Consider the following 12,966-nt stretch of genomic DNA (forward strand, 5'->3'; position numbering starts at 1 on the left):
CATGATGGAAAATGCTATCCACATCCAAAGAAAGAACTATGGAGTTTGAATGCAATTCGAAGCAAACTATTGGCTATTTTTCTTCTGTTGTATTTTGTTTCCTCTTTCTGATGGTTCCTCCTATTGGTTCTAATTCTTCCTTACAACATCACTAATGTGAAAACATGAATGTATATGTAGAGGCTATATCAGATTGCACACTGTAGTGAGGAAGGGGGAGAAAAATTTAAAACTAAAAAGCTTATGGAAGTGATTGTTAATAAATCAAAATAAATTAAAAAAAATAGTCATTCTGGGAAAGGTCAATAGGTAGCATTGAAGAGCAAATGAAAAATGATTTTTCAGCCTGTTTCCAGTTCTCATGATTCTTCATGGTACAGAAAAATAAAACTACAAAAGAAAAGTAGCATCAAAGAACATTCTGTGTTTTTCTTCTAATTTAATAGTAGATTTTTGAAATAAGCTATAAAACACAACTATTTTAAGGGTTAACAAAACTGATTAATTAGAAAAGTTTGAAAGAAAAAAATAAGCAGAGTATGCCTAATTAGAGCAAAGTATAGGGAAATAATTTTCAAGTGGAAATAAAAGATGGAAAAAATGAATAATGTAGAAGGAGAGGAACTGGGACAGACTGCTCAGAAGTTCTTGCTGTTAAGATTCATTAAGTTACAGAATATCACCTTGCAAAAATGTAACAAATATCTCACCTGTTTTCAATTTTCAGTATTATTAAAATGTTACCTTTTTTAGAAGCAATCCATCAATAGGGGATTCAATAGTGGTGTAGTGTATTTCTCTTATATCTAATCATATTATATAAAAACTTCAAAAGAAAATGATAGGAATCATTAGATGTGAAAGGCAAGGGGAGTCTTCAGAGATGGCAGAAACAAGAGATGTAAAGATTTGTGTTTTGCACGATACATTTTAAACATAATCTTCACCTTGGATTTACCTTACAGAGAGAAGACAATAAGAGGTCAAGAATTATTATTATTAATAATAATAATAATAACTAATGCCCAACATATTCTAAGAATAACAGTTAAAACTCAAGAAAGAGAGAGGAAAGTGAAATTAAAATGAAAAACTGAAAATGCATAAGAACAAATGTAAAAAATGAATAATAACCCCATGCTTCAGTTACAAACTACATAGACCACTGTGAAAATCTGTCAACAGACAATGGACCTGAGTTTATAACTATATTGTTGTTGTTTTTCATTTTGTTTTCTTTAGTTTTTAAAGAAAACAGGATAATGATACTCTTACAGGATTTTAGAGTTGAAAGGAGTCATCAGTATCATTAGTCCAATTCTTTCATTTTACTGATGGGAAAACAAAGGTCAGAGAATTTAGTTGGTCTATCCAAGCTCACACAGTAATCAGAAATATTTCATGTGCTCAGTTTTATGATTTTCATAGAATTGGTTTGCATTTGACTGTTAGCGACAGTGTTTCTAAAGAAGTAGGACTATATGAAAAATGTCCCTCAAGTCTGAGATAATCCTGTTGCTAAGGATAAAATTCTAAAGAAAGATCTATGAAAGAGAAACATTTGTACATGAAATACAATATTATTGAGAACATACTGCACATACTGCTTTTTTAAGTAACATTTTATATTTCTATTAAAGAGGCAAACAATGTAAGAGGAAGAGTGTTACATTTGAAGTCATTAGAAATCAGAAATCCTCCTGACCATCACAAGTCACTTGACATTTCTGTCCCTCAATTTCTTCATCTGCAAAACGGGGATGATAATACCTACATCATAGGATTGCTGTGAAGACTAAAATGAAACAATATGTGTAAAATACATGGCAAGCCACAAAATGTTAAATAATTTATTATTATTTTAGATAGAACGTTAAGAAAAACCTCTCAAGCTAAAACTAGTGTGTTATGGTGTGTGTGTGTGTGTGTGTGTGTGTGTGTATTTATTGGTATACTGTCATTTACTAGAATGACAAATTTTAAAAATCTAGGGGAACAGAATTTGATCTTAACCGGTTTTGTTCAACTTTCAATTATGCAATCTTTTTACCTTATGTCACTTAGAAAGGTTACATTATGTAGATAGAAAAAGAATATTTTAAATGAAATTGTAATATAGTGCAATAGTTCAAATAATCAATAAAGCCTTTGCAGCTTATATAATGATATTATAAAACATTATGTCATTTTAGAGATTTAGGGTTATTAAAAGGGCAACAAGTCTACTTGACCAAAGAGCAATTATTCAATAGAATAAACAGCTACCATTTTAAGGTTTAATTATTCCTATGATAATTTTTGAATTGTTTTAGACATGATTCCAAGATAAGCATGACCTCTCAAAAGGTTAAACTTGACATTTATTAAAAAATGTGGTAAAGAAGTTATAAGCACATTGAGGTAGTAAAAGCATATTACTTTATAATAGTAAAACCAAATTAATTTCTTTATAATATTGAAGTAATATGTCACTTTTCAGGTTAGTAAATATTTTATATTTCTTAAAATCTCTGGTTTATACTATTTACCTGCTTTTGAACTATTATGTTTCATTATGAGACGTTTTAGAAAATATAGATAATAATTTACATACAATTATAGACATCCAGAAGGAATATCTGATATCTCAAAAATTGGTGGAATCAAAGAAAATGCTTCAAAGAAGTCCCAGCTTTGCCACTGACAGAGGTTCTTCTAAAAACAAGTAAGGAAATATGTATTTATATAGCAAATCAAAAAGTAAACATTTCTGTGATTTGTTTGGGTTCTTTAATGTATACTATCATTAAATTATGGTTTTATGAGTTAAGAATGGTTTGAATCACTGCTTTAGCTTAAAGTTGTCAACAGGGACTCTGTAAAAAGTATGAGAGATATTGGTCACTGAGGAGAAATAGCTCATTTACATTTGAAGATTATGAGGTTCCCCAAAGGGTTGAATGAAGGCTGGGAATATGACTAAAGTTTTTGAGCTTTGGTGTCCAAGCCATTTAATAGCATGGGATCATTTAGACATTTCCATGCAATGACTTAATAATATAAAGCAGAGATTTTTAACCTTTTTTTTTTTGTTTTAATCATGAACTCCACTGTCGGGGTAAGACTGTGGACTCATTCTTAGAATAATGTTTTTAACTACAGAAAATAAAATACATAATATTATATGAGAAGCTTTCAAAAAAGTTCCTTGACCCTAGATCAAGAAAAACTCCTGATTCATAGATAGTATAAAAATGTAGGTTTCCTCTCATTTTCCTCTCCCATAGCTTGAAGAGATCATCATTTAACTACATCTATGAAGTCAGCTTTTCCCTTAGGAAATTGACTTTAATCTCTTCTCTCCCTACATAGTTTCTCTTTAAGACCTCATCCACTCCTATGTTTTTAATTGCATGAAAATGACTGCCATATTTATATTAGTGGTATCAATACCCGAGATCTCATCTAATATTTCTAATTGCCAGCTGTCACCACCTATAAATATCTTGACCAAATCTGAATGAACCATTTTATCACCAAAATTGATCTTTTTTCCTAACTTACTTTTTTTCTCCTTGAAACTTTGGAGTCATATTTTAATTCTCCTTTTCCTTACACTCCCTACCCCAATGTAATTAGTTGCCATGTCTTATAAATTTTACTTCTACAAAATTTCTTGCATTTATATCTTTATTTTAATTTCTAAGGCTTCCTTCTTAGTTTGAGCCCTAATTACCTCTTCTTTTAGCCTTTTATAGTAATATCCTTGCCTATACTCTTTCGTCTCTGATTTATTCTTAACCCACTGCCAAAGTAACCTTCCCAATGCACAATCCAATCATAACATGTTCCTACCTTGCTTACTTTTTTCCCCTAAAGTTCCCCATAAGAGAATAAATTGCAAATCCCTTACCTTGCTAATCAAGGACCACCACAATCTTTTCTCAATTTATTTTTTCTAACTTTATTTCACTCTACTCCCTTTTGTGTGCAATGAATTACAGTCATCCTAGGGTACTATCCTGTTTTGAAACCTTATTCTGACTTTTAACACCTCTAGGTATTTGCAAAGTCTGTTCCATCTCTATAGTGTTCATCACAGTATGTTGTATTATAGTCCTACAGAGTAGAGACATTTTCCACATTTATTAATTTTATTTTTAATTTATGGAATAAAATAAGCATTTCCATAACATAATATGATAAAAATATGATGAAACTTCAAATCTATTATGCACAACTTGCTATTCCTTTTAAATATATGCCAAAGTTATCCCACAAATTTTTTTTTCTTTTATTTTGCTTCCCTCCCCCCGTGCCCTAGAGATAACTACTACCATTAGACACAATAGATGTGCATATGTGTGTGTGTGTGTGTGTGTGTGTGTATGTAAAATTATTCTACACAAAATTTTATCAATTCTTTCTCTGGATGTAGTGTCTCTCTTCATAGGTTCTTTATAGTTAATTCAGATATTTATAATAATCAAGATTACTTATTTGCTCAATGTCTTATTAAATGTTGGGCAGTTGTGAATTGAATCTCCAGTTTAATGTATATTTACTTTAAATTTTGAAATTATTTTGAAATTGTATTTTCACATACATAATATTTTGTCATCAGAGTTAAAGATTGTATAGTTTTCTACTTTCAAAGGTATTATGTAAACTGTTAAATTTTATCATAAAGTTAATTTCTATATTTGTAGATCCTATGATTTTAAACTTGTTCCTATAAATATATATTTATTATGTTACTTTTAAATACCTATTTTTAAATTGCGGTAAAATAGTATTATTTTTGTGCAAGGGACAGGATCAATAAAAAAAAAAGAGACAAGTTAGCTATAATATGATAACATTTTAAAGCTCACAGGACAGTGCCTGGCACAAAGCAGGCGCTTAATAAATACTTGTTCCCTCCCACTTCTCCCCTTTCCCTTTAACAGATTCTATGAAAAATAATTAGGAAGAAGACTGAATTCATGTGTCAAAGAAACACTTAAATTAAGCCCTTGGACAAAGTATAAAAGGCAGTGCAATGTAGACCTTTATTCTGTCTGACTCTGCGTAAAACTAATTGCCCAGGGAGGTACATTTGAATTTGCAATATCTTTCGACTTATACCACTGGTTAAGTGACCCAGGCACTACACAGTAAAAACAAAATTCTTTATCTTTTGCAAAATGACATATGGTGTCATGACTAACGGTCCTGTTATCAGTGGTAAGCAACATGTTCAAACCAGCAGTGCCCTCAAAATAGCTTTATAATATTCAACAGTCAACAAGCATTTATTAAGTGCCTATGTGCCAAGCATTGCTCCAAATATTGGGACTACAAAGAGAAATCAACAAATAATCCCTACTTTCAAGGAGCTCAGGGTCTAATGGAAAATAAAAAATTAATAAAAAAAATTAAAACAAATTCATTTAATTATGAGAAGGAATTAAATTTTATACTGACTAAAATATTTTAACTAACAATTTTAATTATTATCTCTAACAAGGTGCTAAGCTCAATTTTTTCTAGACTTTTCTTGCTTTTGGGTAAAACATCAGTTCACCCCATCCTAGTTACAGCTTTTATAATACCCTATTATGAGAGGCCAAGATGACAGAGCAAAGGCAGGTACTTGCCTGAGATGTTCCTTACATCTCTCCAAATACCTTTCAATAATAACTCTAAACAAATTCTAGGGTGGAAGAACCCACAAAAAGATGGAGTGAAACAATTTTCCAGCCCGAGACAACTTAGAAGATCAGCAGGAGAGGTCTATTGCACAAGGGTAAGAGAGGAGCACAGTCCAGCTCAGGCTGCAACAACACGGACCAGGACCCAGCAAACCAGGAGTAGGCCTCAGGGGGACTAAATCAGTGGCAGCAGTGGTGGTTTCCAGATCTCTCCAAGCACAGATGCCACAGGCAGCTTGTAAGGGCATCAGGAAAGGTCTGACACACCTGGGTGAGAGTGGAGTACAGTCCAGCACAAGTCATGCCAGTATAGCCTTGGCCCCAGCAAACCAGGAGCAGGCCTTGGAAGCCACTGAATAATCACCATCAGCAGTCGCTTGTGGAGCTCTCACCTCACAGACAGTCAAACAAGTGGTAAAAAAGAGATAGCAGGGCCCACTTTGCTAACACTGATTCAAGATTCTGTTGCTTTGTCCAAATTGAGACCTGAGTCACAGTCCTGGGTGGCAGTCCCAGGGCAATGAGGAGCGCTAACACATCAGAGCTTGTGGCCACAGTGGAGTAGGGACCCTTATCATAGCTCCAGAGTGAAAAAAGAGTGCTTATTGTCATTCACAGACCAGAGCACAAGCCAGGAGAGTAGTAAACACCTCTCCTTAGATCATACTACAGTGGAGGAACCAAAAACTTATAGGTCCTTAGAAGTGTCTCTGAACAGCTCCCAAAAATTCCTAAAGTTTGGGATAGTGCATCCTCCACCCTGGAAGCAAAGCCTTCCTTAAACAAAGAATTAAAAGTAGAGAATAGTCTGGGAAAATGAGCAAACAACAGAAAAATATTCTGACCATAGAAAATTACTATGGTGACAAGGAAGATCAAAACACACATTCAGAAGAAGATAACAAAGTCAAAGCTCCTATATCCAAAGACTCCAAGAAAAAAATAAGAATTGGTCTTGAGCCATAACAGAGCTTACAAAGTATTTTTGTAATTAAGTAAGAAAGGTAGAGGATAAGTTGGAAAGAGAAGTGAGAGTGATGCAAGAAAAGCATGGGGAACAAAAGAGTCAACAGCTTGGCAAAGAAGACACAAAAAATACAGAAGAAAACAATACCTTAAAAAACAGAATAGGACAAATTGTAAAATAGGTACAAAAAGGCAATTTGGTGAGGTAATTGGTGTTAAGTGACTTGCCTAGGGTTACACAGCTAGTAAGTGTCAAGTGTCTGAGGCTGAATTTGAACTCAGGTCCTCCTAACTCCAAGGCCAGAGCTTTATCCACTTCACCATTTAGCTTCCCCTCAAACATTCTCAATGAAAAGACCAGAGCTGAATAGAAATTTTGACTTTCAAACATAAAACTTAAGAGAAACATAAAAAGGTAAACAAGAAAGGGAAATCATAAGGGACCTAATGAATTTAAACCTTCCTACATGGGAAGATGATGCTTGTAACTCCTAAGAACTTTCTCATTCTAAGGGCAGTTAGAAGAAACTTATGTGAACAGAGGGCACAGGTGTAAGCTGAACATGAAATGATGCTATCCTATAAAAAAATAAAATTAAGTTGTAAGAGAGGAATATATTGGAAGAAAGGAAAAAGGAGAGGTATAATGGGACAAACTGTCACATAAAAGAGGCAGGAAAATATTTTACAATAGAGGGGAAGAGAAGAGAGGTGGTGGAAAATGCTTGAACCTTAGTCTCATTAGAATTGGCTCAAAGACAGAATAACATACACATTCAATTAAGTGTATATATATGTATACATATATACATATATGTATATATATGCATATATGTATACATATGTATACACACACACACACACATATTACCCTACAGGAAAGTAGAGAGGAAGGTGATAAGAGGGGGGAGGCATTAGAGAGGGGAGGGCAGATTGTGACAGGTAGTATTCAGAAGAAAAACACTTTTGAAGAGGGACAGAGTGAAAGGAGAGAAAATAGAATAAAAGGGTGGGGAAAAATAAGATGGAGAGAAATATACTTAGCACTAGTAACTGTGAAAAAATTTTGAATTTTTTTTTCTGATAAAGGCCTCATTTCTCCAACATTGAGAGAACTGAGTCAAATTTGTAAAAATAAGAGCCATTCCCCAATTGATAAATGATAAAACAAGAATTCAGTTTTCAGATGAAATAATCAAAGTTATCTATAGCCATATTAAACATGCTCTAACTCACTACTGATTGGAGAAATGCAGATCAAAAGAATTCTGAGGTACCACCTTAACTATCAGATTAGCTAATATGACAGAAAAGGAAAATGACAAATGCTGGAGGGAATATAGGAAAAATGAGACATTAATGCACTGTTGGTGGGGTTGTGAACTGATTCAACCATCATGTAGGGCAATTTGGAACTATGTTCAAAGGTCTATAAATCCATGCACACACATTGACCTAGGTCTTTATCCCAAAAGAGATAAAAAAAAGGAAAAGGATCTGTTTGTATACAGCATTTATATGTCACCTATGACATATGATAATTATCAAGGTATGTGACTGAAATAAAAACTCCTTACACCTGTTCACCACCCACCTTTGTATTTCCACTCTCCATCATGGTGAGTAGGTGCTTAATCAAGTTTTGTCCTCACATTGCTAATAGACTGTTGTTACATATGCCACAATTAGTTATTGATAAATTTCAGCCTAGGAGGGTCATTTAAAAATAGTCATTTTTAAAATGCCAACATCAAATATAAGTCCAGTATATGAAATGCAATAGTAGCAGTTCACTTTTCTATAGAACTTTGAGGTTTATGAAGGGTCTTACTTGTAAGAAAACTGTGAAGTGAGTAGTACAAGAATGATAATAATCTCCATTTTTCAGTGGAAGAAACTCATATAAAAACAATAGCTCAACTAACACGACTAATAAATTTTAGCGATAGAACTGAGCATAGGTTTCATGAATCCAGGTTCATTTCATTTCCTTTTACTTCAAATATTGATAAAGCTACAGATCATTTCAATTACATTATTATATACAAGAGACAATTGAATTATGATTTCAGAACCTACAGTTTAGTGCAAAACTTCAAATATGGAAACATTTTAAAAGTTCAAAAAATGACAATATTTATAAGTGTGTGTGTGTGTGTGTACTAAGGATATATCTATAAACACCAACACATCCAATACTGACATCCATCAGATACATACATGTACATTACACTACATATATACATACACATATAACATATTATCCATATATGCTATGCAGATCACATAATGTGTTTACATGTACACATGCATATACATATACTTCATTTATTCCATAAAATCTGAGGAGCCATTGAGTTACATGTCTTTTTGAATTGCCTAAAGCTACTAACTTATTGGCCTTTAATTAAGGAAATACTGCCTAAAACTTCCTTGTCCTGTTCCAGTAAACTTAATATATTTACTTTTGGTAATTTGCCCAGAAGATTTTAAATGATTTTAGGAGTAATATATTTTTAGAATTATAGTAACATCTGCTAGAAAACATACTTTTGTGTGTGTGTGTGAATATAACCTGATCTCTGACACGTGTCATCCACACTTAAATTTAATGTCTACAAAAGAAATTGAGATAATTATTAACCAGTTGAGATAATCTCTCTTGTAGTTTAATGGAAAAGTTGAAATGAAATCACATATATATGTATATATATATATATATACATATACATATATATATGCTCCAGCACATGTAGATAATTCATATTTTATCCATCTTTGTATTTTAATTTAAAAAACTAAATGCACCATCAACTCATTTCACAGAATAATAGAACCTCAAAGAGGATAGCAAGCTCAAAAGATCTCTGATTAAGTGGATACCTGAACAGAAATCCTTTCTACAACATATCCAACAAATGACCATACAGATGCTATGTGAAAATATCCAATGAAGGGAAATTCATTGTTTCCTAAGGCAACAGAAGATGACATATAGATACAGATCAATAGTTAGGTAGATGGACTATAAATTTAGATATGGCATTAGGTAGATCAGTTTAGTTAGATAAATAATGTGTGTGTGTGTGTGTGTGTATGTGTGTGTGTGTGTGTGCGTGCGTGTATGTACTAAAGCCACTGGCTCCAGGATAATTACAATATTTTCATTGTAAACATTTATATCACCAAAATCAATAGTGATTTAGAGCATTTTTATATGTCTACAGGTAGGAAAGGGAAATCATAAGGGATTAGGTTTAATTTCTTCATTTGAAAACTTCCCATTCATATCCTTTGACCATTTATCAATGAGGGAAGGATCTATATTCTTCTAAGTTTAACTCAGTTCTCTGTACGTTTCAGAAATGAGGCCTTTATCAGAGACACTGGCTGAACAAAAAAAATGTTTCCAAGCTTTCTACTTTCCTTCTAATCTTGGTTGCATTGACATTGCGCAAAAACTTTTAAATTTAATGTAATCAAAATTAACCATTTTGCATTTCATAATGTTCTCTATCTTTTGTTTGGTCATAGATTCTTCCATTCTCCATAGATGTGACAGGTAAACTATTCCTTGCTATCCAAATTTGTTTATGGTATCACCCTTTATGTCTAAATCATGTATCCATTGTGACCTTTTCTTGGTATACAGTGTGATAATTTGCTGTATGCCCAGTTTTCTGCCATACTATTTTCCAATTTTCCCAGCAGTTTTTGTCAAATAGTGAGTTCTTATCAAGAAAGCTGGAGTCTTTGGGTTTATAAAAAAGTAGATTACTGTAGTGATTGACTACTGTGTCTAATGTACCTAACCTATTCCACTGAGGCACCACTGTATTTCTTAGCCACTACCAATGGCTGAGATATAGATTAAGATCTGGTAAAGCTAAGTCACCTTCTCTTGCACGTCTTTTCATCAATTTCCTTGACATACTGGACTTTTTTTTTCTTCCAGATGAATTTTGCTTTTATTTTTTCTAGCTCTATAAAATATTTTTTGGTAGTTTGATTGTTAGGGCACTGAATAAGTCAATTTAAAAAATGTTATTTTTATTGTATTAGCTTGGTCTACCCATGAACAACTGTTATTTTCCCAATTATTTGTATCTCATTTTATTTGAGTGAAAAAATGTTTTATAATTGTGTTCATATAGTTCCTGAGTTTGTCTTGGCAGGTAGATTCCCAAATATTTTATATTGTCTACAATTATTTTAAATGGAATTTATCTTTTCATCTCTTGCTGCTGGGCTTTGTTAGTAATATGTAGAAATGTTGATGATTTATATGGGTTTATTTTATATCCTGCAACTTTACTAAAGTTGGTAATTATTTCAAGTAGTTTTTAACTTCTTTCTCTAGAATTCTTTAAGTATGCCATCATATCATCAGCAAAGAGTAATAGCTTTGTTTTTTCACTGTCTACTCTATTTCCTTCAATTTCTTTATCTTTTCTTATTACTAAAGCTAACATTTCTAGTACCATATTGAATAACAGTGGTGATAATTGACATCCTTGTTTCACCCATGATCTTATTGAGAATACTTAGAGCTTATACCCATTCCATATAATGCTTGTTGATGATTTTGAGATAGATGTTATTTATCATTTTAAGGAAATCTCCATTATTCCTGTGCTCTTTAGTTTGTTTTCTTTTTTAATAGAAATAGGTGTTGTGTTTTGTCAAAAGATTTTTCTTCATCATTGAGATAATGATTTTGTTTGTATTAATTTTTTATTGATATGGTCAATGATGCTGATAGCCTTCCTAATATTGAAAGAGTCCTGCATCCTGGTGTAAATCCCATGTGGTCCTAGTGTATTATTGTCCTCGTGATAAGTTGCTGTAATCACTTTGATAATATTTTATTTGCAATTTTGCATCTATATTCATCAGCGAAATTGGCCTATAATTTTCTTTCTTTGTTTTGGCTCTTCCTTATTTAGGTTTCAGCACCATATTTATATCCTAAAAAAGAATTTGGTAGGATTCCTTCACCTATTTTTTCAAATAGTTTATATAGTAATGGAATTAATTGTTTTTTAAATATTTGGTAGAAATCACTTACTAATTTATCTGGCCCTGGAAATACTTTTTTTAGTGAGTTCATAGATGGCTTTTTCAACTTTTTCCTGAAATGGGGTAATTTAAATATTTTATTTCCTTTTCTCTTTATCTGGGCAATTGATATTTTTGTAAATATTGATCCTTTTCACTTAGTTATCAGATTTATTGGCATAAAGTTGGACAAATAGCTCCTAATTATTGTTTCAATTTCCTCTTCATTTGTGGGAATTCACCATTCTCATTTTTGACACTGGTATTTTGTTTTTCTTTTGTCTTTTTTTTATCAAATTAACCAAATGTTTATCTATTTTATTGTTTTTTTCATAAAACTGGCTCTTAATTATATTTATTAGTTCAATAGTTTTCTTCATTTCAGTTTCATAAATCTCACCTTTACTTTTCAGAATTTCTAATGTTATATTTAATTGGGGCTTTTCAATTTATTCTTTTTTCTAGATTGTTAAATTGCATGCCCAATTCATTGATCTCCTCTTTCTCTATTTTATTCAGCCATTCCCCAATTGATGGATATCCTCTCAATTTTCAATTCTTTACCGCTACAGAAAAAAAATGCTATAAATATTTTTGTACATGTGGGTCCTTTTCCCATTTTTATGATCTCTCTGTGATATACCCCTAGAAGTGCTATTGCTGGGTCAAAGGGTATGCACAATGTTATAGACCTTTGGTCATACTTCCAAAGCTCTCCGGAATGGTTGGATCATTTCACAACTCCACCAAAAGTGCATTAGTGTTCCAATGTTCCCATAATTTCTCCAACATTTATCATTTTCCTGTTTTATCATGTTAGCCAACTGGATAGGTATGAGGTAGTACCTCAGAGTCGTTTTGATTTGCATTTCTCTAATCAATAGTGATTTAGAGCATTTTTCATATGACTATAGAGAACTTTAATTTCATAATGACTTGTATTCTTACTAATTTAACTTAGTTCTCTATATATGTTAGAAATGAGATCCTTATCAGAAACACTAGTTGAAAAATTCTTTCCCAGTTTTCTGTTACCTTCCTAATCTTGATTGCATTGGCTTTGTTTGTGCAAAACCTTTCAATTTAATGTAATCAAAATTATCCATTTTGCATGTTATAATGTTCTCTATCTCCTGTGTGTTCATAAATTCTTCTGTTCCACATAAACCTGACAGGTAAACTATTCCTTGCTCTCCCAGTTTGCTTATAGTATTAGCCTTTATATCTAAATTGTGTACCCATTTTGACTTAACTTTGGTTCACGGTGTAA

This window comes from Vombatus ursinus, unplaced genomic scaffold (genome assembly GCF_900497805.2).
Source record: "Vombatus ursinus unplaced genomic scaffold, bare-nosed wombat genome assembly UNPS02014791.1, whole genome shotgun sequence".
Classification (NCBI taxonomy): domain Eukaryota; kingdom Metazoa; phylum Chordata; class Mammalia; order Diprotodontia; family Vombatidae; genus Vombatus; species Vombatus ursinus.